The sequence below is a fragment of the Pygoscelis adeliae genome, unplaced genomic scaffold (assembly GCF_000699105.1).
Source record: "Pygoscelis adeliae isolate BGI_AS28 unplaced genomic scaffold, ASM69910v1 Scaffold195, whole genome shotgun sequence".
NCBI lineage: Eukaryota > Metazoa > Chordata > Aves > Sphenisciformes > Spheniscidae > Pygoscelis > Pygoscelis adeliae.
In genome coordinates this window covers 371,754-383,815 of record NW_008824757.1, presented here as the reverse complement: position 1 = coordinate 383,815, position 12,062 = coordinate 371,754, and positions in this window count along the sequence as shown.

Below are 12,062 nucleotides of genomic sequence, written 5' to 3'. Positions count from 1 at the left end.
TGCCTTTTCCATCAGTGTGCAACAAGCTGAAGTCTTCAAGCTTACCCTGTTGTGTGTGGCTCATGGTCTTCCCTCCCACTCCTCAGCCACCAGCATCTCCTGCGGCAAACAGGTCAGATTTTGACTGTAAAAATTCCTTGGGGGTGACCCAGACATGACTGCAGTCTCATGCACTAATGCAGATGTGACTTTTTGAGGCTGTTCTTCCTAACGTCACCAGACAGGCTCTTCTGAAGCCCTGGGAAAGCTTCAGTCCCTTGTAAGCTCATCACCCTAAGATGACATTTCTCATAGAAAGACATTGTTCTCATGACTGTCTTCATCATCTGGGGCTGAGCGGGTCAATCCTGCATAGTGGCGATCCCCCAGGGACAAAGGCTGGGCCAGCCCTGCAGACCTCTGTTTCCTGGAGCCCTACTGCTAGAGTTTTTGTGCTTATTTCTCTCTATCTGACAGTTTTGCCCAGGTGGATTACTAATGCTTGCAAAGCCTCTTGAAAATGGAAAAGCGTCTATCAGAGGGCATGAGAAATCAGCAGGTATCTGGGAAGACCTGGGATGGACAACTGGAAAGCCTGTACATCCATGTACAAATGTGAAGGACTAGGGGAAGGGAGAGGGAGCATCCTCTCAGATGTTCAGTAGTTCAGAAAGAAAAACCATTGCCTCTGGAGGAAGGCTGGTGTGGGCAGTAGGGCATTGATGCACTAGTTCATGGACTTGGCTTTTCTCTTACACGGCTCTGAACATCAGGAGTGACTGTGGTTGGAGACCCATTTGGACACCTACATGTTGGTGTGAATTGTGGCCAGGACGGATTCATACCCACCAGCTGTGGTGCTCCTGCATTTTCCCTCTTCCTCTTAGTGCTGGCAGGGAGAGGTCAGGTTTATGGATGTCATGTGCTAGTGACAACTTGGTCTGCGGTGTCACTCAGAGTGTCTTTGGCACAGATAACAGGCCACCCCCCTTCCCACTGCTTCAGTGAAAGGTGCTTGATCACTGCAAGCCTTTAGGACTCATGTCTCCATCTCTAAACGCAGCTTGACCAGGTTTCAGGCAGGGCTGTGAGATGGCAGCACCTCTGTCCCAAGTCTCTTGCCTCATCCCAAGGTGAGACCGACTTCAACATCTAATGAGTCATGTAACTTTGGAGGACATCTCTCTTTTCCCTGATTCATGTTGATTGAACACTCTCCCTGCACAGTGCACTGACACACTGCTTTGCAGCAGATGCAGTCATTAAGCAGCTTTATTCCTCCAGCAGTTCTGACAGAGCCAGGGTTATTTCGGCATTGGTGAAGCAGGGAGATTGGGTTTTTTTTATTTTAAAAATTAATTATTTTAACACCTTCATCCTTTTTTTTTTTACAGACAGCTGATTAAAACAGGTGAAGTGATACGCTCCACAATCCTTTTCATAATACATGTGTTCTTGCTTTGACCCTCTGAGATTTCTGGTGAGGTTGTTTATCAGTAGCCTAATTGTTAACTCCTATAACATTCATGTTATCGCAGCGAAGGGCAGTCAGGGAGGGTCAGAGTGCAACCGCACAGGGAGAGCGGATGTAGCAATGTCCCCATGCCCCAAGACTTCAAGAGACCTGGGTTCCCTTTCCTCCTCTGCCCTTCTGACCAGGTGACCTTGGCAAGGTCATTTCACTTATCTTTGCTCATCATTGTACAATGAGGCTAATGATGGCGACCTCCTACGTGAAGCGATTTTGCAGTCTACTGAAGGAAAAATGTCATGGGGGGTGTGAGATATCATTGTTATTAGGTGTAGGCAAGCCATATGGTGAAAAGGTGTGTGATGTTTTGGGTTGGATTAATCTCTGGATGTCTAAATGTAGTTGTCTATATGTGAAATAGATACCTAAGGTTGCACTCTAGTTAGTGGAGATGGATCAACACAGTTAATAGAGTCCAGAGAGCTGTTAGCTTTTCAAATGCAGTTGTCTCTTTTAGGGTGGGCTGAATCACTCCCCAGGCCGTACTTACTAATTCTCCATTGACTCTGATGTGGGCTTAAGCATCTGGTTTACATTGAAACGCTGATATTGCAGACACCTAAACCTAATTTGGAGACAAATCTTCACCCTGCCTGCCTCAGCTTTGCCTTTGCCCGTTGCATTTTACTTGTGCACTTGTGGCCAAGGATTCGGTTCCTTCCTGATAATGGCATTCTCTTCTCATTTGAGTTTCTAGTTCCTGATTAGCTTGTTGCTCATGGCTGCTTGCTAGTTGGACCTCTTTGGAGGTCCATCTCCCCTCTGCCATGCAGACAGTGGCCATGCAGACATCCACTGAGGGACCTCGGCAGTAGATTGTGCAGAAGATCCCCTCTGCAGAAGACCCCTGGCTGCAGAGAACAGGGTGTTGGTTGGTCTTTCCTTGGAGGTTCCTCGCAGTGAAGCCAGTTCTTCCGATGTTCTTTTTTGGGAACTGAGAACCGACCCACTATGACCAGGATAGAGACCTTAAATTTAGCTCCTTAAGCCATTAATAAATCAGCCTATGCACAACTGAATTTGTCTCGTGCTAGAGGAGTGGGGGATTTCTAAACTCATTTAATGAATCAATTTTTGTCCCATATCAGCTAACTTGTGCTGCAGGGGTGGGTGCTTTTTTTAATCTTCTTTTTTTCAACTATATAAAGAACTCCTGGTCTAAAAGGCCATCATTTAACACATTCAGGTCTGCAGAAGAGAGACTTTCATAATCTTCTTCAACTCCGGATGTTTTTCTGCTCCTGTTCATTTTTTCAGGAGCCTCCTGGCCCATTTTGGTTGAATCAACATTGAAAGGATCAAAGACACCCTGATTAAAGGTTTCAGAAGCATGGCTGGTGAACATGTACAGTGGGGGAAAATTGTCTTCCTGCGTAGAGAGATGATTGTTTGTTAAGCCTTCGGCGCTGAGACCCAATCCAAATGTATCTTCTGCAGCCTTTGGAGCCTGGCACTGTGGAGCCAACTGCTGCAGCAGCGCACAGATCTCAATCCTTTCTGGGTCTCTAATATTAATCTCATCCTGTCCAGCAAGAAGCGAGAGACTGGAGGTGTCCCACAGCACTAGTGGGGCATTTGTTTCTGCTGGGATTTCCTGGCATAATTCTGAAGAATTTGGATCAAAGCAAGGTGGAGTTTCTGTCTCTGAATTTTGCAAGTCTGAATTTGGGGTTTTACTTGCTATGCTGGGAAAATCTTGTCCTCCAGAAAAGAACAAGTTCTTGTCCTCCAGAAAATCCATGTTGTCTAGCTGGAGCTCAGCTTCCTTGGGTAACTTTTCTGAATTGCCTGGTGAAAAAAATATCTCATCCTCTATCACTGTGTCCTGGACATCCAAACTCAATAGGTTCTGAATTTCTAGTAGATGAGCATCATGATGATTTCCTTCCCTGATGAGATTTTTGCTGTTATCAGCTGCAGGCATAAGCTCTGGAGGAAGATGTAGAGGGTTTGTTTCACCTTCCGAGATTATTGCAGCTTCTTTCTGATTTTCCTGTGCTGGCATGAGAGAGGGCCAAGAGCTGTCCCGTTGCTGCCGAACCTGACTATTTAAAGCCAGTTGGTCATGAATGTCAAGTTCAGTTCTCTCACGTTTATCATCACATGAAATGGTTGTGCCAGGAGCTAAGAAGAGGACATCAGTCTCCTTGCCCTCAGTGGAACCTGAGAAGCCTTCAGAGCTCTCCTGGATGTGTTTAGGTAAGACCTCCATCTTTCCTGGCTGTGGCAGCTGATCATTCTTGGGGGCTTTTTGTTTTGCTTGGCTGGAGGAGCTGAGGAGGTCCTGGGGCTTTTCTGGCCTGTCATCAGTATTTGTTTGTTCCGAGGATCTTGCAGGTTTTTCCTGTTGACTCTGCTTCTTCTCTGAGGAGTAACCAAACAAAGTGACAAGGGCTGACTGGGGCTTAGTAGGTTTCCTTTGGGTTGTTGTTTCCTTCTTGGGAGTGCTGCATTTGTCTTCAGAACCAAAAAGTGTAGTGAAGGGGTTTTTCCCAAGCCTGGAACCTTTACCTAACATCTCTCTGCAGGCTTGACTGCTTCTGGTCTCTTTGCTCAGGGCACCAGGCCTTGCTGTATGCACAGTGCTTTCCCCTGGGAGTTTCAGATCCATTTTTTCTTCACCCACTGGATGACCTCTGGATTTGTCCAAGGATATATTCGGTTTGGAAGAGTCTAATGTCTTGGCTGGTTGTTCAAAAATGTGAAAGATGTTTCCACTAAGAACTTCTCTGGGATCCTTTGTCTTGGAGTTGTTGACTTCATCATGTGAGGGCCAAGTGGCACAAGTTCCTTTCAGAGGTGTGTCTGCTGATACTGGAAAATCCTTGCCAGATGATTTTATATCAAGTCTCAAAGTATCCTCATGAGGGTTAGTTATCAGTGGGCCAGTTATGCCCTGAGGTTCTGTTTCTTGTAGACAGGACACACTGTGGTCATCTGTCTTATCTGGCAAACCAGGTGAAAAGACTTTGCTCTTTTCTGCTTTGTTTTCCTGAGATGTATTCTCAGGACTGGGCTCTTCCAGAAACCCTGATGTACTTATTGGTTTCACTTCTTTTGTCTTCTCAAATTCTGCCCCTTTGCTCTCAATTCCAGGCAAATGACTTATGCTGGATGGCTGCATATTTTCCCCCAAAGTTACTGGTATCTGTTTCCCAGGGAACTCATCAGTGTTTGCCTTTGATTTCTCATTCACCAGCTCAGCGATCTCAGGTGATACACTCAGCCCTCCTGGCTCCAAGGAGCCAGAAGATACATAAGGAGTCCTTGACACACCAGAGAAGCAATGGGCTTCTTCAGCTTCATTTTCAGGCGGATAAACACCCTCAGCTCCACATTTTAGCTCTATACTTGTGGTGTTTCTGATTTCGGGCTCTCCTGGCACACAGATGGGCTGGAGGCTGTTCATTCTCTCTCCAAGATGATGCTTGTCTCCTGAAGTAGCTGGGGTGGCTATGGTCAGTTCAGGCTTGTCGTCTGTCACTGCAGGCATTGTGCCTCCTTTGTTGGGTGTGCTTAGAGAGCCACAGACCTTGTTTTCCTTCACTGGGAGCTGTGCAGCAGAGAGGATACAGCTGTCTGTGCCCCCCAGGTACATCCAGTTAGTGGGTTTAGTGCTTTGACGTGTGGCATGGTGGACAACAAGTGAGCCACGAGGCAGGGATTTCACAGGCTCCAGGGCTAGAGGGGAGGAGGCAGAGGCAGGTCCTCTCTTCAACTGGGCTTTGCCCTGCTGGATTGCAGCCACTCGCTGTGACACCTTGACCCCTTGCTTCCCTTCGGGCACGTCCCCATCCCCAATCTTTTCACCATCTCTCTGTTCTCTGGTCTTGGGCCAGGAACACGCTTGCTCTCTTTCCTTGGTATAGGTGACACCAGGTAAGAAGCTTCCCTTCTTTACTGCTGCCTCCACCGCTGATTTTCCCTCCTGACCGCTGAGCACCATCCTGCCTGCCCTGCTGCCCGCAGCCTGGTAGGTTTGCAGGCTCAGTGCAGGCTTTTTCCAGGAACAGGCTCCCTTTCCAGTTGTTTCATCTACAGCCAACAAGGCTGTTTCTGAAGGTGGCCAGCCCCTTCTGAGCTTGTTCCCTAAGAGGACAGACCTGCTGTTCGGCTCTTGCCTGTGCTGAGCCAGCTGCAAGCTGCACTGTGCATTGAAGGATGTGGGTTTCTCTCTTGTTTCAGTCTTCTTTTTGGCCGTGTTATACCAGTCCTGCAGCTGTGGTCCTCTGCCTACCATTGCCACTCGCTGAACCTGGCGGTCTCCTAGCTGGTGCTCCAGCCTTTCTGTCTCACTTCTGGTTTTAGCTCCAGCCATCTGCTTGTAGTGGACTTGGCAGTAAAACACCCCATGGAGGGCAGCATAGTTTTGCAAGCTGGAAAACACACATTGGCATAGCTGTTAGCTGCTCTGTGGGAGGGAAGGATTAACAGTAGCACTGATGGACAATTTTTTCAGCAAAATGGTTTTTTCAGTGGAAACTGTTGGGGATGGGAGGGGGTTTGAAGAATGAAACCTTTCAAAAGTAGTGTCGGTTTTCTGGGGATATGTTTGATTTTTCTTTCAAAAACCAAAACATGTGAAAAATTAAACATTTCCTTACAATACCTCTGAGAGCTGTAGTCCAGGTTATGTGCAATCCCTTTCTCATTTACAGGCCAGGCTTCATACCAGCACTTTAACTCTCCCCGTGTATGCACAGCATGGACCATATGGGTAAAACTGCACTGGGTAAAACTGGGCTCCCATGATAAAACAACTGCATTATGGGAGAAACTGTCTGTACAGCTGGGGGGCCAAGAGGATGGCAAGCAGCCTCGCAGAAAAGGACCGGGGTGTCTCAGTGACTGACAAGCTGAAAACAAGCCAGCAGTGTGCCCTTGTGACAGAGAAGCCAACTACATCCTAGGCTGCATTAGCAAAAGCCCTGCCAGCTGGTCAAGAGAAGTGACTCTTCCTCTGCATTTGGCACTTGTAGGACTGCATGTGGAGTACTTTGTCCAATTTTGGGCTCCTCAGTGCAAGAAAGCCACTGACATACTGGAAGGAGTCCAGCAAAAGGCCACCAAGGTGGTCAGGGACCTGGAACGTGTCATCTGAGGAGAGGCTGAGAGCTGGGTTAGCTAGGTCTTATAAGGAGAAGGTTAAGAGGGAGGAACTCATTGCTGTGTGTGTCTATTTTATGGGAGGTTATAGAGAAGACAGGGCTAGACTGTTCTTGGAGGTGGACAGTGACAGGATGAGAGGCAATGGGAAAAAGTTGTAACACGGGAAATTGTGATGGGATATAAGAAAATACCTTGTCACTGGTGGTCAAATCTTGAAAGAGGGGCCCCAGCCGAGAGGCTGTGGAATCTCCATCCTTGGAGCCATTCACATCTCTCCTGGACATGTTCCTGAGCTACCTACCCTCTCCTGCAGGAGACTGGGTGCAGACATCCAGAGGTACCTTCCAACCTACCTGACTCCATGAATATGTGCAGCACCCAAACGACTCCTCCAATTAAATTCCACATCAGCATTCCCAAATTGTAAATATTTCTTGTATTTTCAGCTCACCTGTGCACCACCATGCAGATTCCTGATCCACAGGTGTCTACAAGCTTGAGGTGAGCAGTCTTCAGACTCTAGTGATGGAGAGGCAGATCGTATCAGGGAAACTCTCTGCCCTTTCTCATTTCCTGAAGCCTGCCCTGTTGGAATTACCCTTGGACTATTGTGATGGAAACTACTTGGACATCCCTTAAAAATAAATGTGCTTGGGTCCTACCACTCACCTCAGCTTCCTCCCGCAGACCTGGCAGCAGAAACATGAGCGGTGCACACAGACTTTGTCAGTGACCACACGCTCCATGGAGTAGACAGGCTGCAGGCATGAGGCACACACTTCTTTCAACATGGGCTGAAGAAGAAGGAGAAACTGAAGTTAAATAACTCTGAATCATGACCACTTGGAAATGCATCTGCAAGCTAATGTGTTGAATCTTCTGCTTGTGTTGGGTTTTCTTGTTGATGTTCTTTTGCAGATCTGTTGTGAGAGTTCAGATTCCTGTCTGACTCAATTTACTTGTCATCTTGGATAGGTCAGCATTGATTTTCAGTCAGGACAGAAAGACAAGACACCCTTGGATCCCCGATGAGAGAAATTATTAATTTGATTGAGAGCAAATGATTCACTCAGTTGAATCATTTAAAAGCCTTGAGTGAGGTAAGAAACATCATTGTTCAGAGGCTCTGACTCAAAAACTCCAGCTGGGCAACTCCTGAAGTCACTGCTTCCACAGCTCCATAAACTTGGTGATTTACTCCAGTATGTTTACTCTGTGGACTGTATTTTATACCATGATCTGATTCTTCAGACACCACTTTATGTGGAGAGCCCAGGGAATCTCTCTGGAAAGCATTGCCAACACCAGCTATTTTATTAGTGGAGAGAGAAAGGGAATAAAGAAACTTGGGCATCAGCCTAGCTGCAGAAATAGCTCCAGGTTGTCTGCATGGTCAAGTAAGCCAGAGGATGCTGGTGGCAATGTGGGTATCTCTGTGCACTCCTTTTCACTGTGGTGCGAAGCAGAGGCTCAGCCTACCTGGTGAGTCCATCTGCAAGTCAAGTCTGTCCAAAGCCCCAGGAGGACCGCAGCTGAGCCTAACCTAACTCTGACTGACCAGGTCAGTGCTCTGAGTACTGATACTCCCTCACATGAGGGTGTCTCTGCCTCTTTGTTGGGGGTAACTTGCCACAGTTTGATTTGATAGAGTTTTGCTGGTGTTCTCTGATCCCTCTGGCTTTTTGTTCAGTATGTGCTCACCCTAGTTTGCAGTGCTGTCAGCTTAAAGAAAAGGCAAGTTTACTTTCTGCTCTTATGTGGAGTGGGCTGATGGCCAGATTTTAGCTTTGCCGAGGAAACAGGTTGCCCAGAGAAGCTGTGGATGTCCGCTCTCTGGAAGTGTTCAAGGTCAGGTTGGACGGGGCTTTGAGCAACCTGGTCTAGGGGAAGGTGTCCCTGCCCATGGCAGGGGGGTTGGAACTAGATGATCTTTGAGGTCCCTTCCAACCCAAACCATTCTACGATTCTATGACTCTATGAAACATGAAAGGTGTTTCTGCATCTCGAGAGATGAGTTGACAAGGGAACAAGAACCCTGTCTTTTATTTGCAACAGACACCCAGGGGACCAATTTTTTTTAATTACCTTCATTTTGGCTGAACATACCAGTAAGGTCAAGTCATCTTTGTTTTCCTATGACAACACTTTCAAGAAGAAGAGTTTAACGTCTTTGGTTTTCTTCCCTCTCTCTAGAGGGAAGTATATAAATAAACCTCCTGTCTTTCCTTCAGTCTGCAATGATCTCAGCATACCTCTGCTATTCCAGTCCTCTACAGAGAGGAGACCATAGTTCTGTAAGTGTCTACGTATGTAATGGGTGTCTAAACTCCCAGTATACTCAGTGGAGGTCCAGTTACGGGAATCTAGAAGGTGATACAACTACCCTACAATAGGCCCATGTAGTTGGACAAAATCAGTCTGTTAGGCAAGATGAATTTCACCAATGTGACTCAGAACTGTGCTGATGCCAATGGGAGGGCAGTGCTGGTGAAGGTGAAGCAGAAATATGCTTTCGTACAGAGATAAGATAGATCCTTCAAGTGGAAAATGGTAGCAGAAACCAGATAGAAAGTGATGCCATGTTTCTCCAAGAGAAATTGAAGGTCTGCACCTTTGGCATGGATTTCATTTCACTGGAGGAAATAAGCAGGCTATCTGGCAAAGAACAGTGAGTGGTGATGGGCAGCTGCATGAACGCAGCATCATCTGTGACGATGGAGCAAAGTGCCAGTCCTGGCGATAATAAATCTCAGCCAATGGATCAACTTTGTTGTATTTGGCAGTACAGACCACAGTTACATCTAGGTACTCTAGGCAGGCATTTCCTCTGACAGTGATGAGCTCTCATACAGCACAAAGGTATGTGTCCTGGCAGAGAAGAGAGTAACTGTTGACGTGTCTCTGTTGTATAAGAAAAAAATGCTTTCCTTTAATCATGACCAAGGAATGAAGCAGAGCTGTTTAGCAAACAAACAAGATCTCTCTACTCTTAGCTGGGAATGAATGTATGTACTCCTGGAGTGTATTTCCAAAGTGGGATAATCTTTTATAGGGGATGCAGGTCTTTTTCACCAGGGGATTTATTTTAAGTGCTCACTGTCTGATGCATGGCAAATACTCTTGCTCTTCAGAGGTATTTTTATCAGCCCCAGGAATAAGCCTTCCTAATGGTTTGGAAGATAGAGAGGTGATTAGCAGCAATTGAATGGCACTGTGGGCAAGGAAATTATCTTAATACTTCTGTGAAAAGCAGTTACAGAGTGTTCCTGGAAGGCTCTTCTAGCACACTGCTGATTAATGCCATGCTGAAAGTTGCAGCTGGCTTATGGCTTATCAGCTGTTGCCTTTTTTTCCCTAGGTGATTTAAAATCTTTATAGTAGGAGGGGTCAGCCTGAAAATGCCTGTGTTATTGATAGGTGGAGAAGATGGTGAGCACAAAGTTTCCGACCTAAGACCGAGTATCCTCAGGGAGACCAGTGGCTGAAGTGAAGCCAGGAAGGGTAGTACTTGACGTAGGCACTTCAAATGTGGTGTATTTCATGTCTACTGCTGCAAGAGAACCAGATCTGTAGCTGAATTTGTCCTTTGACCACTCAAGGACATACAGTTAAGGCAAGGCCATCTGTCCTCTGTCCACTGGCCCAGGTAATTCTCCCAGCCATTTTGCTCTTGAAAATATCTACCTAGCACTGTGTGAGAATGTAGTGACCCACCAGGGCAAAGAATGGTGAACAATGTCATGTCTTGTATCCAAAGATCTCAGAAGAACTATGACAACTCATTTGGGATTTGAAAGTTTGTATGTGCTCTGCTGGTTTATTATTGCAAGGTCTGAGAATATGAGCTGATCCTTCAGCTTGTATTTGAGTTTCAAATCTTTGCATTTGTTTTTTTCTCCAGCTTTTTCAGTGCTTCAAGGAGCCATGTATGGTCCTGAAATAATGCAGCATCTGTCCCCTCATGACATTTCAGTTCCTGGCTGATGGAAATACCATGAAACAAACACATCTTAAATGATCTTAGCCTCATAAATGGCTCATTGAGACATTTAGAAATCCTGTAAAACCAGAAACACAAACAATAAGATCAGTATTTTTAAGCACTGGCAGTGCAGCATATCTGGGTTTATTTGAGTTCCTGTGGGATCGTTTTCATTGCCCAAGCAACCTGTTTGCAGCTTACTAAAACTGCTCTGCAGCTGTCCTTAAAATGAAATGAAACAAACGTGTTATGGGCATCCTGAAACAAGTTAAGATGAGAAACAATCAAGGATAAGAAAGCAGTGTTGGAAAAATTTTGAAAAGCAGCTCCAAATTACTGATTCTCCTGTTTCTACAGTTAGTCCTACTAAAACAATTGGGAAGGTCTAAGCAGTTATTGTTTTTGATTCCCTGAAACCAGATACACTCAGTTTATGATGATCTGCTCTTCTACCTCAGCCTTTGGTATATTCTTTGGCAGAACTGAAAATGATATTCTTTTGGCATATGTCACTTTCAACTTTATGGGGTCCTAGAGGTAAACCAAAGAGCTCTGGGTACGTGCTTGCTTTTCTGGGGGTTGAAACAGAACTTCTACTTGGTCTACAACACCTTGAACAAGGTATTGCATGATGTGAGATGTTATTTGCTATTTAAAAACCCAGCTATGGACTCAGGGTTATGAAGTGGTAGATGCTGAAACAGTCCCTTCCTCCCCAGTGTCCTGCTCTTCAATCATCAATGTGAGCTCTTTTCCCTCAGAGGAAAAAAGAAAATATTAACCACAACATCTTACTGAAACATGGTGGTTTTTAGAATGAGGTTACTGTCCCCTTCTGCAGAAAAGTAAACTGGTGGACTGAGAGATGAGGTGGCTTGCCATAGACCAGCCAGGAGGTCTACAATCAGACCAGGGGTTGGTAGCCTAAGTCTGAGCCAGGTGGTAGGACACAGCTGCCTGAGAAACCATGCAGTCACTCTGTAGGCTCCTTACCTCCTACACCTGGAATAAACTCCGTGCTCACTCACCTCATTCCCAAACTGAGGCTAACCCATGATGTGAGCTGAGGCACAGCACTGAGCAACGGCTGGTTCATCAGCTGCCCCTCCTTGTAAGGCTAATGGACACACAACACCTCAGCTGCCTTCTCACGGGGAGGAAATGGGTACGGGCAAGTGTTCAGACCTTTGTTGGTGTATACATCCTACCCAGTCTCCACACACCTACACAGGGTCCTGGATTGGGTGGTGTATATCACCCTGGACTCCACTCAGTTTTCAGATAAGAGTATGAATGCTGCTTAGAATCATAGAATCATAGAATCATTAAGGTTGGAAGAGACCTCCAAGATCATCGAGTCCAACCGTCAACCCAACACCACCATGCCCACTAAACCATGTCCCTAAGCACCTCATCTACACGTCTTTTAAATACTTCCAGGGATGGTGACTCAACCACTTC